The 11658-nt window shown below is 38.0% G+C and overlaps 1 pseudogene; it reads right to left on the bottom strand.

Moving 5' to 3' along the window:
• Positions 1 to 2601: 2601 nt before the first annotated feature.
• Positions 2602 to 3877, bottom strand: LOC121267431 (annotated as a pseudogene).
• Between the last annotated feature and the right edge of the window lie 7781 nt (positions 3878 to 11658).

Genomic DNA, 11658 nt, shown 5'->3' with positions numbered 1-11658 from the left:
TTCGCATCTTCTCTAACCTAATTTGGACATTCCATATTGTGATTTTGAAAATAGTGCACTAGACGCTACTATAAAGGTTACTATGGACTACGGGAAAGTGAAACACAAACTTTGCACTGCAAAATCATAAATATTCACGCAAACCTAACTGTGCAATTAATTTATTGAAATTATATCCCAAAGTGCCTCGAAATAAGCAAAATGTATTTTCGAACAAGCATTTCGTCCAAAAACTGAAAGTGAGATTATTTCGCCATAAAATCCTAAATAAACAACGGAGTCTAATGACGTAGATCATAACTCAATCTGACATTTGTAATTACATCAAATAAATAAAATCGTACTTCTGGCACTATAGTGAGCGATGACTCTGGCTATGCTGGCAGACTAAAACCTATAAGATTGGTAGAATCGTGAAAACTTACGGTGTTTTCACGAGGTTTCTAAAGCCAATTAGAAATTCCACCGTTGAATTTCTAGCAGGCTATTACAATAAGATTGTACCTTTAAACTTTATCTATTTACGAATGCGACTCTTCTTTGATTGGGGATAGTGGAAACGTGTGAAGTCTGTCACTCGAAGTTTCAGACTCTGAGGAAGTGTGGGTTGTGAATGTGATCTGTGTTGATGTTGTAAAAATAGCACAACATACCAAAAGGAGAGAAAGAGTAATTTCTGGCCCACTGAGTCTACTGGGTCTTGATCGGTGTTGTTTGGGGACCATGATAATGATCCGATGCGGCTGCACGGTAATGGTGCGTACATCCATGGTGGATAAGTGTAGAGAAAATCAAGAGGGAGTTATACAAAGATTTACATGGTTCGACACTAGGCCTACGTCCACGAGGGTTTGTGGAGGAGAGTTTCCACTATAATATATTTATTCGCAGTCACTCATGGTCTCTCACATCTTACTGTACAAAAAAAGCTGGAGACTCGCTTGTTGGAGAAGAAAATTTTATTGGTGCACTCCTTTCCCGAGAAGAAGAAGAAGAGAAAAAAGACGAAATCGAGAGAGTCCACTGATCATCAGACTGAAGGCCTTTAATCTACCCCTGTTGCATGTGTCAATCGGCAATGATGGGACCGGACCTCTTGCATGTGTTAGCTCCCTTTTCCCTCCTACTTTCCCCCTAACTTGTTTTGAAGCTCCTGTCATCTGCCGCACCTGCTGCACGTCCTCCCTTGTTCCCCACTCCTATCCTTTTACTTATCTCCTAATGTGACCTAGTGGTTACGCCTTAAATTGACTTGGGAGGGACTTGGAGAAAAAACTTGGAAATCTCCATCAAAATCTGACATAGATATCACATCTGATTTTTTTCCTATATTTTATTAAATCATTAGACGCTCTATTTAGAAATTAAAAAATTATATTTGAAAGTTGGTGCTTAAATCAATCTTCTATTTTAATAAAATTGTTTTTTCATTTTTTGAAAACAGCGTGATGAGATTTAATTTTTTAGAAAAATTCAAAACTAAAATCTTTTATATATTAAATATTATAGTGTGTTTGAACTTTACACACCAGTTTTCAAATAGAAAAATCAAAGAATTAATAGAGCAACGCATCCTCAGGATATTTAACATCACAGAGAGTGACTCGATAACGGGACCTTTCCTTATAGACTATACAGGAAAGCAGTTGCTCCAACTTGTTAAGCAGCCAAGAATGAAAGGAAATGAGTTCGGATCAAATTATAAACTTACAAAACAAAATATTAAATGTAATGAAGTACTAATATATAAACTTTATATTGAATTATCAAATTATAACATTTTTATAAATACATTTCTTATATGGTTTCTACATTGTAGTATATGAAACTACCAAAGTCCTACATACTAACTATTACTCATTTGAAAATATATATCATAAATAATCACATAAGTACTTAACTAACTAACATATAATTGAGAACTATATTCAATATATAGGCATAAATGATTAGGCATTAAGTAACTGGGTTATATACTGTATATTTAAATATAAAGGTAACCATGCTTATATTATTAAGTTTAATGTCTATGGAAGTATATAAGTGTGTGTATAAAAATTCTCGAGCTGTGTCGAGCATGAATGAGCGAGCCTTAACTGAGTGAAGTCGAGTTTAATCGAGTATGTGTCATTTACTAATTAAACGAGTTTATGCTTTCACGATCGAATTTTATTGGTCACGACTTAAGTTTGATTCGACTTTGAGGTCAGACATGCTCACATTTTTTCTAATATCCAATTCACTTCTCCCTCAATTTTGGGGCAAAAAGTCCTGTCCTCAGCTTTTGGTGTGATATATTAAAGCTGCTTATTACATTGTTTTTGTGATGCTATAGAGTTCGATCGCAAACTTATTTGCAGATTTACTTGTGGGGTTCATCACAGGAACCATTTTGAAGCTGTTCAGTTTGTCCCACATTTTCAGCAGCTGAGCTAGTTCGTTTTTCTGAACATTTTCCTTTTCAGCAGCGCATTTATTATAGTACGAAATTTAGTTTTTTAGTGGAATGCACTTAAAACAAACTTTTCCATTATCATAGATGCACTTAAAACACCGAGCAAACTACATCAACACGTACAACTGGTCTTATTTATATATAGTTGTAACCATGACAAGTACACGAACTGAAAGAAAATTACACCACTCATAAAGACTAGAGAACCAGGCACATTCCTTGACTTACTATATATATGAATTTAAGGAAATGCCTCAATTACAGATTGCACAGCACGAATGGGTTTCACCCTGTACCTGCTAAATCCTGCCTTCCCAAGAACAAGTCCCCACTCCTCTAAAGTTCTCTCTTTACCCGTTGTAGTATGAGCCATCACTATCATGTCTAGCGCCAACTTCGCATCTATTAGTTTGTCCGATATTTTGGCTTTTTGATCAATAACAGCCTCAACAATTATCACCTTCCCTTTGTCCTCCGGAATAGCTTCTCTGCATTTTTTCAGGATTTGGATGCATTCGTTGTCTCCCCAATCATGCAGAACCCACTGCGATTCACAAACGTAATACATAAAGGAATTAAGCCAATGAGCTAGACATCGTCAAGGATACTAATCAAATAAATGACATACGTTGTTGACAACATTTTCATCGTGGACCATACTTACCATTAGGAAAGCAGCATCAGCCTTTGGAACACTTGCAAACATGTCACCTCCGACGTGTTCAATTCCGGGGAACTCTGCCGCATCAAAGACAACATGCGAAGATCAAAGTTGATGCCTCGAAAACATTGACACGACTTAACCAACAACTGCAAAGTCGTTCCGTTGCCTCCACCCACGTCCACCAAACTGCTAAGCCCGTCAAATACCTCTGGAGAACCTTGAAGAATCGCAGGAACCACCAACCTGGCATCACACGCCATTGTTTCATTGAGGAGACGGCTATGACCTGGATTTTCTGCAGCATACCTCCATAGGTCTTCACCATGAACTACATCGAACGGTGCAGTCTCATAGGCTAGAACACGGGCACTTAGGCTATGCCATGGTGCCAGCATAACTGGGCAACTCTCAAACAAAATAAGAGCAGCCATGCTATGTTTTCCTTCCCACAAAAGACGGCTAGATAGACGTGTTTATGCATAACCTGGGGCCTTGGGTGGTGGCATCTATTTGAATATTCCGCGGTGCGTTAGGAGCCTCATAACGCGGTAGAGTGGGGACGGATTGCAACCTAGAGTTGATGACAACTCGAAGAGTGTCATAGGGCCTCCTCCATGGCTTTCAATGGTATCAGCAATCCCAAGTTCAATGGCGCACTTGACTACTGCCATTTTTGTGAACCCTAATATGTATTTCCAGATACCTACTTCCGCTTGTTCTTCTTCCACATCCCACTCTGATCTCTGTCCATTTTCCATCTCTTTCTCCCTCTGTTTGATCAAGCTCTTTTAATTGCAAATGTGGTGAGACATTTCAGGTTGAAGCTTCTATATATATATACAATAATACAAGGGTCATCTATATATGTTCATCATTTTTCAAGAATGATTGCCGCATCAGGAAATGTGTCTGTCACAAAGAGACTTTCATGCCACCACTGCTATTTTTTGAATGGAGGGGCGCCCACGTTGGGCTGACCGCCTCCTCTCTTGTGTCTAACGCGTTACACGCTTGTAACACATGCCATTTAAATGGCAAATGAAGGCTGGCCTTTAAGGCCGGTCGACGGTGGGCTATATACAAAAACTCTTAAATACAACAAAACTCTTTGTTTTTGTTATCTTTTGATAAGATATTTAGGCTGTGAATTTGCTAAGTGTTACTCTAATTTTATAGTACGTAGTACACTTAGCCACTAAGAGGAAACGCTTGGGATTTGTCAATCTGGAGAAACTTGTAAAGCAATTTTATAAGCTGAGTTTGAGATATTTTTCCGTTGTGCTTTCTAACATTAGTATCAGTGCTTTTATAGTTGCTTCTACTTTATAATATTTTATTTTCTTGCATAAGCTTGAGATTTGTCTAGGTGTCATTTTATCCTATTTTTTTTTCATATGGATCCTAAAAAAAAAAAAAAAACCTCTGTTGGAGGTGTTGCGCTCACCAATGGGGTGCCACATGCACCCAACGGTGCTGCGCGCACCTAACAATGCTGCATGCACTTGGGGGTTGCCGCGTGCACCACAAGGGTGCAACAGCGACTCCGAGCTTTCTTCTTCCAGTGATGGGCAGTTGATTCAGTTGCTACAAGTTGTTGATGAATTAGAGGCACTGTTCACGTCTTATGGGACTCGAACCCATGACCACCTAGTGAAATTGAGGTAATAGGCCTTTTGTGGGTTTTGCCTAGGCACACCACTAGGCTGCGACTTCCCTTTAATTTGAGTGGGGGTTCTAAATGTGTTTATTATACATTTATTTTGTGTTATAAAAATAATAATTTTTTTTTGCATGATTTAATATATGCTTAGATATATTGTTATATTACATGTGATCTTTTATTTAATTTTTTAAATTAAACGTGATTACTTGTATGTGTGAATTGAACATGTGGATATGTGATTATTTTATCTTCTATGAGTGTTAGCCTTGAATGTTTTGATATTAGTCTTCATTTTTTTTAGTGATAAAATAGAATATTCCCACTAAGTAGTCATAGTTAGAATTGCCAGTGTGAATGATAGGCTGAAAGAATTGCAGTGATCCCAATAAGAACTGTAAATGTATTGTATAGCCAAAAGACTACGATGACCCTAGTATGAACTATAAATGCACTGATAGAACAAGAAAAATGGATTCTAATGGTCTTAAAAGAACCATCTTTGTAGACTGGCCCAACAGGTCGTTGTAGTCTGAGTAGCTATTCTTGTAGACTGGCCCAACAGGTTATTGTAGTCGGAGTAGTTTTCCTTGTATACTAGCGCAAAAGGTTATTGCGGTTTTAGTAGGTTATGTCTTCACATGTGGTTAAGGCTAGACGACTACTTAAGATAATGAGAGTATGGTTGAGATTTATGATGGTTAATTCTCTCATATTTGTTTTAAATTTGCGTGGAAATTAGGTTAGAAATTTAATAATTGCATATTGTGGCACAAGACATGATTCTGAAACTTAGTGATTTTTCGATCTTGCGACATGTCTAAATTATTCTTTTTCTAGCTTGGATGAATGTGGCAGATTTCTTAGGTGTGTGTGTAATATCTATTCTTTGCGTATTGTAGTGAAATGGTACAACGCCCTGATCCCGAAGGTCCGGAAAGTTAGCTCCTATTATTCAAGAACATATTCAATAATCAATAATAAATAAAGAGAAACTCCACAAAATACTTAACTTATTTATTCGATCCAAAAATCTGTGTCCCTCCACAGAAATACTACACAAAAACCTCAGTAAAATAAATAAGATCTCCATAAAGACTCAAATTATTCATAACTTGACGTACCAAAATTACCTCTAGAGATAAAACTACTAAATATGAACCTCCAAAACACTTGTACCCTTGGCACTCATTCATCTATGATCTTTAGACTTTTCCAATACTTCATACTCTTGTTCTCCAACTGAACCATAAAAATATTTAAAAAATGTTATGGAAATAAAAGGTGAGTTGTCAACAATTCAGTAAGCAGAGAACACATGCTAGTATGTAAACATGAGCATTGTCAGAGTTCAAAATGCAGAAACAAAACATTTCAGTTTCAATATACAAATTATCGAAAAATTAGAGTGACATTCCAAACATTTCATATTCAGAAACCAACTTTTCATATTCAAAGACTCTTCTGGTATAACTTGACTAAACATCTTCATCTTATCATATCATATCAGAATAGATGCCATGTTTAGCCCCCATGGTAGGGTTGTGCATTCTGTGAAGAGTTAAGCAGAACATAAATCACCATCTTATCAAAGCGATTACACTCAGAGCAGAGACCACTATTATATCCCGTGGTAGAGCTAGAGGTCACTATTATATCCCGTGACAGGGCCAGAGGTCACTATTATATCCTGTGAAAGGGACAGATTGACCTATTGTATCCCATGACAGGGTTAGAGATCACTATTGTATCCCGTGATAAAGCCAGAGGTCACTATTGTATCCCATGATAGGGCTAGAGATCACTATTGTATCCCGTGATAGGGCCAGAGGTCGCTATTATATCCCGTGACAAGGCCACATATCAAAGCAAAACAGAATCAGAATCACCATATCAGAATCTGAATCTGAGTCATAATAAAATCAGAAAGTCATGCCAAAGGTTTTTCGGATGCCACATCATATCAAAACAGAGTACTGAAATTCAGATCATTCCACATTTTTCAAAACAGATTTAGAATATCTTCACATCATATGCAAAAATTATCAATTTTCATATTTGCTCATATTTTTCTGAGTTCAATAACAGAATGCCAAAAATAAGCTCATATTTACACTAGTCATGTCAGAAAGTACTTTATTCTTATACAGAATCTCATGAGCAATGCAGAACAAAAAACTGAGATCGTTTAACATTTCTTTTCATAACACAACATGCACATTTTCAAAATTGACCTCATTCCATTTTATTTTTATGTAAAGTCTAGTATAGGAACCCCGTTTACTTGAACTTTTTAGCTTTTAGAAATTTTACTCCAAAGTGCCAAACAATTATAAATTGTCACGTATAAAATAATCACATAATTTTCGTAAATTCCCGATCGAACACATATCTCAATATTTAAACCTGAAATGTTAAAATAACCTACTTTCTTAAAATTCTAAAATTATCATAACCCTAAAATATTGTCACTTTCCAATTTCATTGGTATCCACTTAATAATCACTTAACCTAATTCCAAATAACAAGAAGCCCAAGCCCAGTACATATGCCAAGCCCATCATTAAAACAAGCCCAACTAAAACTACACGTTCAGAACACAATATGCTTTGGATGGCTTACAACAAAAAGGGCAAAACTATAATATAATCTCAAAATTTATTCCTCTGTTTGCGTAAGGGCTCTACGGAATATCATGACCAAAGGCTTGATGGAATTTCATAAATACTTGGGATAACAAGACTAAAGCTAGCTAAAGGTTACTTTTCAAGGAGTCTCGTTGTTTCTGCCTTCTGGAGGAACAAGAAAAACAAAACAATTATTTCTTGTGAAAGAAGAAACCAGAGGAAAACTTGGCATTGGGAGGAAAAAAAATATTTTACCGAGAGAGAGCGCAAGGTAGCGAGCGGCAAAGTGGTGGCTGAACTGACTGTGGCGTACTTAAATAGAGAGAGAGTGATGAGAGGGAGAAAGCACGGAGAGTGATAGATGGAGAGAAGAGAGAACATGGTGGGAAAGATGGACTTACGTACGGTGGACGCGGGAGTAGCACGACCAAGCTACGACCGTGTCTTGTGGCCATTTCCAGCGAGAAACAGTGGCTGTCAATGGAGGGACGTGGAGTCTTGCTTCTTTTAGTAGTGCTCTATTTTTTAGAAATAAAAATAGAGGTGCATATGAAGGCCAAGCAAATAGTTTGTGTTTTCAATGGAGGTGTGTGGAGTTGGGCGGTGGGCAGGCAATGTGGCCAGACGTGGTGCAATGGTTGCCCGCGACTGCTAAACTTCATGTATGAGCGGGATGTTCTCATGGTAATGGCCTGATGCTGCGGTTGAGGCCGTGAAGGAGGTGGTGGCGCAAGGTGAGGCTTTGGGCCTTGGGTGATGGTCGTTTACGGTGGAGGGATGGGCATTGGTTTTACATGGAGATGGAGGTTAGTGTTGAACTAGGAGAGGCTGGGTGATTCTTGTGGCTGGTTGCAGCGACGGTACATAGGCAATTCCCAAAGGTATAAGATAAAAGTGTATATTTATATGGATGATATGAAAACACTAGAGAATGAAAAGAGGTAGACGTGCATGGGTAGTGTCGTGCGTGGGGGGAAGTTGGTGAAAAAAATAATAATTAAAGTCCAACAATAAAATTATTCATTAAAGCAAAGAGCAATTTAAATGCAAACACTAATTAATATCAAAAAAGCACATCAAAGTAAATTTCACAACTTAAGAATTATAAAATAAATCCAATGAGAAATTTGATAAATTTAAAATAAGAAAAATAATATTTAAATTAATTAAAATAATCCTTCACTAAAAAAAAATACACTAAAATATGAAGTATCACAAATGGCATCCAAGAGTAGTGTTGCCGACTTAAACAAAGAGGAGAAATTAGATGGGGAAAACTATGATATATAGTATCGCAAGATTCAATATGTCTTAGATGAGCAAGAGGTCTTAGAGGCCTTATCTCACTCCCTTACTGCGCTAGGTGAAGGGAACTCAGAACATCACAAGATAGATCAACTAGCCCATACTCAATGGGCTAAAAAAATCGGTGCACGCGCATAATAATGTTAAGCAGCATGCACAATTGTAACGCTTGGGCCAAAGCCCAGCCTAAACATGATGAAGCCCGGCCCATGACAAGCTAACACTTGAAGGAATCTTGAAACGACGTCACTTGGTAAGTTCATTTCTTCCTGCACTATTTTTCTTCTCGATGGTTTTTCCTCTTGTGCTGGAGTTCCACACATTCCTCTAACTCATACACACCAAACCCATGATCTTGCAGTTACTTATATCTCTTCTCTCATCCAAAAATCCTCACCTTTCAGCAGGCACTCTCTCAATCGATTTCCTCTCAACCTTCCCTCCCTTAACCGTGCATGTAGCACCTGGGCCAATTAAACCCAAGGCCATTCCATTAGAGTCTCTTGTTTTTTTTTCTTTCTCTTGTTTCCACGCAGCTGAGTAACCTCTCCTACCCCACGACGTTGTTTGCGGTGAGCTTCACCTCATTTTATCTTCTCGATCTTTTTTGAATTTGAATTTCTGCACTTCCGAAGATTCCTCCACCCAATCTCCATTGTCTCCACGTCTAGGTAGTTTGAAGTTTGAACTTCCTTCCCCTTTTTGCGTTCCCTTCTTTTTTTTTTTTCATTTTCGTCCAGCACTCGAGTCTCTCCCACTTATTTTTATTGTCTTCTACTTGCAGTGCATTTCTGTTTCTTTTCTATCCTTTCAAACTCTCTCTCTATTTATCTATCTTCTCCACACCAAGTCAGTAGGCACTTAGAAACTCTGCCATCCAACCACCACGGGTCAGCCCCCACGGCCCAGCACCTCTATGTCCTCAATGGAAACCTGTCCCATTCACTCATCGGCCTCCGCTGAACCAATCAAGATCATCGTCAAAAAGGAATCAGCACCGTCATGCATCTATCCCTCCTCTGCAAATCAGACAACAGCTTTCCTCCTCAACCATAACTTTCCCCCTCAACCACCTCGCAAAGCATTGCCTCATGTCAGAAATACCATGAAAATAGCCCAACCACCGCGTCCCAACAGCTCAGCAACTTCCTCTATTTTGCTATGCCCAAAACAGAGCAACCCACCACCAGTTCCACCTTAAATCACAACTCCTTGTGTCAAGCGAACCCACCACAACTCCTCGTGTCAAGCAAACCCACCGCAAGCTACCCAGCTGCCACAAATATCGCACGGTGCAGCCTTTGTCACACTCGAGCAACCACCCAGTCACCGTGAACCCTATCTCGAACCACCAGCCATTGCTCCATGTGTCCCCACGCTTGGCCATTCGCAGTTGATAGATTAGGGCTCGAGACACAATCGATCTTCTGACCACTACTGACGTCGTGCTCAAATTCTCCGTCCATGGTTGCACCACCGTGCATGACCTCCACCCCTCACGTGCCAGGCCGCCGTGTTCACCACTGTTGATCCCTGTCCAGCTCACTATCTCGTCGCGCCTTTCATCTTCCCTTGATGAGTATGCCTTTGTGTTGCTCGGTTTTGATCTAGGCGTTCCTTTTAGTTTGTCCTACTTTTTTTTATTGTTTCTAGTTGTACCCAACGAGCATGCATGTTGATGTTTTTATTTTTCCAAAATGCCCTTTTCATTTAGATGGCTTCATATTGGACCATTTTCATATTAAACTTGTGTTAAGTGTGTCTTGTTTGAAGCATAAGAATTTACATTTACGGATTCAAGTTAAATTACTAAATATTCTTACAATTTGATTTTTGGTAGTAAACTGTAAGTATTTTAATCTTTTATTTTTTTTAAGCACTTTAAGCCTATTATATGAAATAAACCTTGTATGGTTTTAAATTAGATATGATTAGTAGTTTGCAATGATTTTTAAAAATATTATTAACTATATTTTATGAACTACTATTGTTTAAAGAAATTTACGATTTCCTACTACATTATATGCTACTGGTATTAAATTTAGGATATTTTAGGGTTTTACGAAATTTAGCTTTTTAGGAAAATAGATTACATAGCGTTTTAGTTGTAAGCATTGAAAAATTGTGTTAAATTCATATATTTATAGGAGCCCATGACTATTTTATGGGTGACGATTGATTTTCGTTTAGTACTGCTATGGAGAAATTCTGGAAAGCTAAGAAGTTCAGGTAAGCGGAGTTCCTATGCTAGGCTTTATAAGAGTTATTAAGACTGAGGTTGACTTTCTGAAAATTTTTGCATATTTTTGTGATGAAATGAGAACTTGGAAAAAACCAATCTCGGTCGCTTATTTGCATTACTCATGAAATCTGTATGAAAAAGGAAATATTTTCTGACATGCATTGTGTAGACATGAGCTAAATTTTGTCATATTGTCTTTGAAATCTAAAAAAGAGCGATATTGAGAATCTAAAAAATTGTGCATTGATTTAGAAAGATGCTCCGACTTTTATTTTCATTATGTGAGAATGATCTGATTATGTTTTGGTACTCTGTTTTATTTTGATGTAGCATCTGAAAACCTTTGGCATGGTGTACTGTTCTTGTATCTGACTCTGTCTTTGCTCTGCTCTGTAATGCTCTGCTCTGTTTGGGTTGGTACAAACTTCTCTGTCTCTGAGAGCACCCACTTTGGAAACAAAATGGTTTTATTGTGGTCTTTTGTGTGTACACACTCGGGCTCCGAGAGTAATAAGGAAAAGATTTCATCTCTGTCTCTGCCCAGTTTGGCTACCGAGATTAGCACAACCCTGCCACAGGGGTGAAATATGGTCTCTACTCAATGAGATGCTCTGTTTTGATGTGATGATGATAATCAGGTTATGTTATGCAAAGTACTCTGGGTTTTTTATGTCTTAAAATCATCGCTCTGTTACTTTTAAAAAC

The sequence above is a fragment of the Juglans microcarpa x Juglans regia genome, chromosome 5S (assembly GCF_004785595.1).
Source record: "Juglans microcarpa x Juglans regia isolate MS1-56 chromosome 5S, Jm3101_v1.0, whole genome shotgun sequence".
Lineage (NCBI taxonomy): Eukaryota > Viridiplantae > Streptophyta > Magnoliopsida > Fagales > Juglandaceae > Juglans > Juglans microcarpa x Juglans regia.
This window is presented reverse-complemented; position numbering and strand designations above follow the sequence as displayed.